The 8387-nt window shown below is 35.8% G+C and overlaps 1 long non-coding RNA gene across 1 annotated transcript in view; it reads left to right on the forward strand.

Annotated features, from left to right (window-relative positions):
• Positions 1-8150, forward strand: part of LOC106944152 (uncharacterized) — a 22594-nt gene extending 14444 nt beyond the window's left edge. Inside the window, exon 2 of the long non-coding RNA XR_001424134.1 lies at positions 7450-8150. This is a non-coding gene — a long non-coding RNA (uncharacterized LOC106944152). The remainder of the gene's footprint in view (positions 1-7449) is intronic.
• Positions 8151-8387: the final 237 nt, after the last annotated feature.

Here is an 8387-nt window from a genome sequence, read left to right on the forward strand (position 1 = left end):
TGAAAGTAACAAAAACAACAGGTTGACTAACTTGGTGAAACCTACAAATAAATGCAACAAACCTTCTTTCAAATGGTTCAAAAACTGCGATTAGGAATTCAAAAAATAATGCTAAATAAATAATAAAGCATTATGCCACTCACAGCACGAACCGTAGAAGTAAAGTGACTAGATTTGCCCTCATGGATGGGGCACTGATATCTGACCTAGAATGTTTTTCAGTATCAGGACAATAAAAATATTAATACTGAACCTCTAATTATAACACCATACTATGTCCAGCATAATACTGAACAATATTAGAAATCCATGCAATGGCAAATATTTTAGTTAAATCTTAAGATATCAGCTGCACTAAATCCACATTTTCCTCAGTCATCTGTTTCTGATTTGCTGTGACAAAAGCTTTCAACTCTCTGCAGCATTCTCTGGATCATCTTTTCGTTCCATTATCTGTTTGTGTTTATGACACAATCAACTGAAAGTCCTCAGCATGAAATATGAGTTTAAAGTAGCTACACCAATGTCACGATGAACCCGCAACCACTTGATTTACAGGGACAACATGAGATTAAGGAAAGGCGAAGGCAGCGGCACAGTGAGCCACTTTTAGTCTGATCTGAGAAAAGAAATCTGATGCAGTTGACATACAGATGACAAATGTGATTTTATTAAAAGCATTGAACGTGTTTGAACCTCCCATCCACATGAAGAAAGCAGCACAGAGCTCAGAGGAAATCCCACGTCTTTAACAAATGACTGCTGCAAGCTTAGGCCACGCCCCTTTGACTCTTGAACCCACCCTGCATGATCTGAAAGGCCTCAAAGTGGAGGTTCATGACTGTGTTGTTTTTTAGAAGTTAGATCTGAAAGACGCAGTTTGACCTCTAAAGGTTTTGCTACCTTACAGATTTCTTCAGTTTGTACTTGAGGTCCAATGACAAGTTTTAATGACAGAAAACGACAATCTGAACAAATGTAAAATTTAAGTTTTCAATGATGATTCTATGCACTAGATTAAAAAACAACTAAACCAACTTGACCCCTCTGTGAAAACGTTGTCAAACCTCCTGTTTTATATTGTTTATAAACCGTGATCATATTTTTTTAAAGCTTAGATGAACTGTAGTAGAAAAAAATAAACATATATTTTGTAAATGTTTACATGCTGTAGTTTTAAGTTCTGTGAGTTGTAAGATAAGAAAGAGAGAAAAAAGATTTCCATGGGAGAGTTTCAAAGCTAAACTCACTGCTGACAAAAGATAACACGATGACAGACGTCTGATTGTGATGAATCCTAAAACTTTTGGGAACATATTCAGTCGACTGATGAGACAAAAGGGGAACTTTTTGGAAAGTCTGTGCAACATTAAAATACACAAAATTTCAGAAAATTAAATGAGCATTTCAAAGAAAGAACATCATGCCCACGTTCATAGATTGTGTGGGTTTGACATTCTAAGAGTGCTGTGCTCTATCAGGACCTAACTGATTTGCTATATTTGATGCAACCATGAGTAATGCTCTATAGCAGACAATCCTGAAGGAGAATGTTTCAGTTCGTTTTCAAGTGCTCTCCAAGCAAACCATCAAGGACAACTCTGAATGGCTCAGGAAATATAAAATCATGGTTTGGAAGAGGCCTAATCAAAGTTGGGACTTACATTCAATTGAGATCCTGTGGTGTGACCTTAATCAAACTGTCTGTGTTCGAAGGCAGTCCGACTTATACTTACCCCGATTCGCTTTGTCTGCAATCAAAAAGTATTGGATGATCTGAAACATTTAAGTATAAAAAAAAAAAAAAAAGAAAGAAAAAATCTGTAGGAGGAAACGGTACGTTTATATAGTATTGCAGTTTTGGCAATAATAACTTTCATATAAAAGTTCAGCCAGTAGTTAGTTATTTGCTGCCATTTTTTTGGATGGCTGAATATGTGAAAAGCTAATGAACAAACATATTAAGCTTTTATTACACTATCTGTTGCATACAGGGTTAATTCTGAGCTTGCCATAAGTTTTCACCAAGATATTTCTTCCTGTGTGTCTGATAAGGTAATTGAAGTGCTGACTGAGAACGAGGAAGCAGAATGAGGTTTGACGCTCAACAGTAATGAAAAGAGGAAATGCACTTTTCAGCTTGTGAGTGTTATGTTTTATTAAAGGGGCAGTGTTGTGCATTTCACAGGCACATAGTGCCATTTTATAAAACAATCAAGTAACTATGTTTCCTTCAGTTAAAAAAATGCTATATATAGGAAATATGACTTAAAATAAATTGACATCATAATTTAATGCCTTGTAATTTTGCCACTGTCTTTTTTAAAAAAGCTCCTCTTTTAACCCTTTAACAACATTTTTACCTGCAATGCACTGAGTAGTAGCTCATAAAATGGTCTCAGCTGATTTGCAGTTCCAACAGCTGTTTGCTGCTGGCTAGTTTGAAGTGGAAACTGCATCTCTGGGGAGGAGCTTTGTTGTTGAAGGCGGAGCAAAGTCCACCCAGGCATTTTGCACAGAAGAATTGTTGCTACGGGAGATTAAATAATTTCTCAAACATGCATGAAAGAATGAAGGCAACACCTCAAATATGTTTTTGACGATGGAATAACATTATAACGTAAAAAAAAGTCAATTTCACATAATACTGCCCCTTTTAAAATACTCAGTCATACAATTGTTCTCTGACTGAGATACTTTTTACTCTAAGAAAGAATAAGTTTTTACCTCAATCTAATTCTCATTAACAAATAAAATACTTTTTTTCAGGTGTTATGAGGTCACACACATACATAATAAAGATATATTAGACTAAATCCATTCTTGAATATTGCAAGTGGCTTGTCTTGTGGATCTTTTACCACCGTTTTGGTTTTAAGACAACTAAGCTGCCAAAGAAGCAAATAATGAATTGAATTGTTTCTCCTGGACCCTCTTCTATGCCACTCTTGCTTTTTATCATTTAGTTAAACATTTCTAGAGCTTCTCACATGAGTGACATTTGAGAATTTGAGTTAAATAACTACTTTTATTGAGAGCTCACACTGCACGAGTCAGTGAGGTTGTTACAGTCGACCAGTTTTTCCTCAGTTGTTCCAGGAAGTGTGTTTTCCGCTGTGGCACAGACATGTTTGTTTTCCAAATTGTCTGTTGAGCTAAGTGTTGCAGATTAAAGTTAATAAGAAAATATGGAATATTTTTACAGTCTTTAAGATAAATCTCCCTGAAGAAGGCCCATTCTGTCCATCCCATGGTGACTGGTATTGGACATCAAAGTAAAATCCAATTAGATACTGCCTTAAATTTAATGCCGCCACTCTCCTCCTCACCACCTCTCCTTTAATTCACAGCTCCTCTGCTCTGATTCTGAAGCACTTCCCCCATGTTACACTGATGTTCCCGATTAGCTAAAGTTGAAGTTTTGCTGGTTCTAATTACTTTGGAAATACGTGGATTTTGCTATTGCTACATACAGGGGTTAAAAAAACTATTCTTAAAAAAAAGATACATATGTACCACAGATACAACAGACGCATGGAAAAAGTGTATTGACAAACAAATAGTTTCACAGAAAAATATATTTTCATTTGTCTTATGTAAGTATATCAATTAGTTTGAATTCATAGAAACATTAATTTTATTTTTTCAAATGTCCACCTTATGACATTTAACTTTATTACACAAAAATTGATATATTTAAAGTGTTTAACTCTGCTTAGTGCAGAGTTAAACACTTTAACTCTGCACTAAGCAGAGTTAAAGTGCAACTGATGAAAACTAAAATTCTTGTTTGAAAATTAAAATACTACACGAGATCAATGAAACAGAACAAGTTTATCAATTTAATTAATACCAAATTCAATGTTATGAACACATTATGTTTTACACAGTCATGGAAAGACTGTCAGCATGACTGTATGATGAGGTGATACTGATGTTCTCTGAGAGTTGGGTAAATCACAAAGACTTACCCATTATGTGTGGGAAACATGTGTAATGTTAAATATTGCGCACACAGCTCTATAAAAAACATGTTGTTTTATTTAAGACACTGGCTAAAATTTCCTAAATCAGTTGGCATTGTTATATATCCATCACTGTTTTTGATTATATTACATTTGGAGTTTATATCTGCAGTTTACCATAAAGTGTTTTCTATGTTTTAATTTTTATAAGTCTAGCTAAGGACAGAACTTCCAGAGTCCAGACTGGTTTTGGTTAGAAATCTGTAGTCATAAATTTTTTGTTAAACAAATTAAACAACATTTCCTACATTAGTCTGTCAAATAACCAAAATACAATAAAACAAATCTAGTTTAACATAATCTTCTGATTATCTGTGGATTTTCAGTGAGGTCATAATCATCAAAATGAACAGAAATAAACACTTGAAATGTGTAAACCTTTAAACTTCTGTTTTTGCACTGAATTTGTGAAATTAATAATCATTTAGATAACATTCTAGATGATTCAGATGCACATTTATAACCAACACTCATCATTCAGTCTCATCGATTATTTTTGCGTTATTGCTAAACTTTCCAAATGGTTTGTCAAAGTCAGGCTGTAGCAACACCACCCAGCTTTAAGCTCATCAGGACAGACTGACAGAATGGAGAGATATCTGTAGCCCTGACCAAAGGTTGATGCAGTATGCTTTATGTGAGCGATAATGTAAGGCGGAATAATTCTTTGAGCTGTCATTCTATATGCTCATTGTAGCCTGACCTTGGTATCTGGTTAATGCCTCTTTAAATGTCTCTTATAGCTCATAATAGAATGACACTGACATTATCTGAGCTTTACCAGGTTCTGACTCATCTCTGTTCATCGGCACTGAACTGAAATTAAGGTAAAAACAGCTGAAGACGAACCATACTTTAGTCTCTATTACAACTAGAAACTTTGTTCAAGTCTTTTATTATTTACTTTATTTGTGTATCATGTACAGCAGGTCACAATTTAAATTATATTCAGTAATTAATTCATTAATCTTGACACTGAAAACTGTTAATAAGTGAATTACTTTACTCCCCATTCATTCTCAAAGCTGCTTTGCACACATTAAATTGAAAGCAGAAACTGAAAGATCAGTTTTTTTAAAGAGTAAATATAGTTTATAGCCCCAAAACAAAAACAAAAAAAAACATTAAAAACAACATTTCTGTTGTTTTTAATAGTTTTTAACGATAGGTAATTTTAAGCTGCATTTTTAAAATAAATTTGAGGATTAGAAGCCACCACCCTCTGAAAGCAGCACCAACTTGATGACTTGAAAAAAAAAAAAACAGAAAACATATTCTTGTTTCACCCACCAGGAATAGTGTCATTTATTTACAGTGAAGAACAAGATTAAATCTGCTGTTACAACTTGAGAGCTACAACCGGTGTCTTCTTCTGCCACAGCAAATGACTAAAAAAGTGTTTGTGACACTTCTGCGTGCAAACAGATTGCAACAGAAGGTACATGTTGACTTTAATGAATGACTCAAGATTTAAGGCAGCCATGTTGACAGAGAGCTCTGGCAGTTAGCAACCAGGTCCTGTTTGTGTTGGTTGAAGGAAAACATAAAGTTTCTCATATAAGAAAACATGTTGGTTTACAGTCTGTCAACCACAGATTAGCTCCTGCACAACTTTTTCTTTTTTTCCCAGTGCCTGAGTCAAATCAGTCAGAGAAAAGTGAGATTTCCAGCTACTTCCATTCACATTCCGGTCACATAGTTTTACACAGCTGAGCAGTAGAAAGTAGGAAGTAGAAAGTATAACAGTTGTTGGGGTAAAATGGGAAGGGATGACAATTTACATAAAAAATAAAATAACAAAACAGAAAAAAAAGAAATTGTTCACATGAATACCAGAATTAGTTTTTATATTATTATTCTAATTTTTGTAATAAATCACAGGCCAGATAAAAATGTGCAGACCAACTGGGCTCCCAGCAGAGCGCTTTGGACCGATTAGCGTGCCGCTCCATTAGAGTTTCCAGCTACGTTTCCATGTAGACGTCTCCTCTAATGCTGCCTCCGCCTCACTGAGCAAATTGCCATAAAAATGTCATTTTATAAACTGACATTCGAGTCTGAGTCTTTGCTATAACTGTTCTTTTTCTCAGGTGGCCACTGTGTTGTGCAGTCATGCCCAAAATCCGTGTTCCTCACATAACGTCATCACTTTTGGCAACGTTCAGCTGCAAAGTCGACTGCTTTGTGCTCAGTTTCTTTCTTTGGCACTTCTCTCCACGTTTCCTAGACATGGAAATAAAATAACCTTTGTGAGCAATTGAAAAGGTAAAATTGTAAAACGTCTGTAAGGCCTTAAAGCAAAGACATAAAAACCCTCCAGAAAGTTTGATCTACAGCTAAAATCTGACATGCTAACATCCTTCATCATTGGATTAATGTGCTTAGGCATGTGACCTTCACCAAGGTCATCGTAAAATGATAAACAGTCCAGTCATGATTTAGAGATGCATCTTGAATTTCAATTTAGGCTAACCAACGAGCATTTAAAGGGGAAGAACTTCAATAACAATTAGTCTCTGTGGTTCTCTAAATTCAAAGACAAAGAAAAATAAATATTACAGAGTTCATCTTAAAGGAGAGAGACTGGTTCATAACCTGGTTGATCAAAGTAATTTACCAGTTTCTTTCTTTTTTTTGAAAAAAGACTTGATTACCTCAAGATATCTGAAGTTATAATGGACATCAAAACATCATGTGATCCTGAAAATCTGGAGACAATGAAATGTTTCAAAAACACAACATAGAATAAGAGGTTTGTCTTTATTCAGTATGATTTTAAATCTGTCTTCAAAATGATTTCAATAAGATTTTAAAGGTCCATTCTGTTTTTATTAGTTTACCTGGTCATTAATACGCAAACCAAATACACATGAATGAATTTGTCTATATGCGTCAGGCTTTGTGCAGTGTGCATAAAATGAAGCTTCTTACCATCACATACGCTGTAACATTGACACACCTTGTACTTCAATTCTACATGAGTAGTTAAGGATTGATGCAGTCATGTTAGGCTAAAACAACTCCGCACAATTCCACTGGGAATCACACAAATATGTTTGTGGCTATTAAAGCATTTTAAAAGAAGAAGCTATTTTGCATGCATGCAGAGTCGTCATTACAATGGAAATGAGAGCAGCGGGACGGCAAATAAGAAGTGAGTGAGAAAATAGAAATTGGATAAAAGAGCCACTTGCACGCATGTCTCCAGAGTATTGGTTTGGATATCCGTTTGTGTTCATCTATATTTGTGGTTTTGGTATATTTGTATGCATCTACAGCTTAGATGGACGTAGTCGTGTATAATCCTTGGTATTTATTTTGTTTTGGTCTCCAACATTGCACGCTGTCGTCCCTGGCAGCATGTCCTATATTTTCTGCCTTTCCGTGAGTTCGCATCTTAGATGTCTTCTTTCTATTTATTCAGAAAATCAGCTCCAGTGAAACTGAGAAAAACCCCGTGAGACGTCATGGGGACAGTTTTCACCATGGAAGTCTGCGGCATCGACCTGCTGGGAGACAGGATGATTCTGCGAAGTGACGGTGAAACGTGTCATTCCTATAAACCATCGGGGGGTTCTATAGAAAACAATGCAAACACTCAAAGATGAGGTGTAGTGAGTCAATCTTTTCATCTAGCTGGTTTCACAACTATGACTGCTGGAGCTCTGGGAGTATTTGTATTGTGTTGAAGATGCAGTTGTTTTGTAGATCAAAGGGGGAAAAAACTGTCTGCATTACACACCAGAACTCTGGCAGACTTTTTCTTAATTCTGCCTCCTGTGGCCGAGGTAGTTAAGAGTTACACTCTGCAGTAAAAATGATTCAAATCCACTCAGACATGTAACTCACTCTGAGGACAATAAAGACCAGTCTAGCTTTTAGTCGTCATGGCGCTTCAGACTTCTTATGAATATAGAAATGCTTGCTTGACGTTTCATATGTGGTAAAGAAAACAGGACATGCTAAGCTGTATTAGCATTGTCTGTTGATCCAGTGTGAATCAAACATGTCAGTAATTTGTAAAGTAAAAATTATCCTACTAGGGATGCACGATATTATGGGCATGGTATCAGTATCGGCCGATATTAGCTGTAAGATTTAATCAGCCATTCTGTCAAAATAACTCACATATACAAAAGGTGTTGTTCTTATATGACAAACCAGGGACAATGATGCCTGCAGCACAGCACAATGTCATGACATCACACGCGCCAAACTAAATCTGATCACGGCTGGAGAGCAGAACCAAGTGAAAACATCAGCGGTGTGGAAGTTTTTTTAACTGAAAGCAGAGCTGCTGTTTGCAGTGACTGATTAGCATTGGTGATGCAAGGAAGAGAAGCAACAAAGTCCTACAAGATT

This window comes from Poecilia latipinna, unplaced genomic scaffold (genome assembly GCF_001443285.1).
Source record: "Poecilia latipinna isolate Pla-1442-1.1 unplaced genomic scaffold, P_latipinna-1.0 Scaffold101, whole genome shotgun sequence".
Lineage (NCBI taxonomy): Eukaryota > Metazoa > Chordata > Actinopteri > Cyprinodontiformes > Poeciliidae > Poecilia > Poecilia latipinna.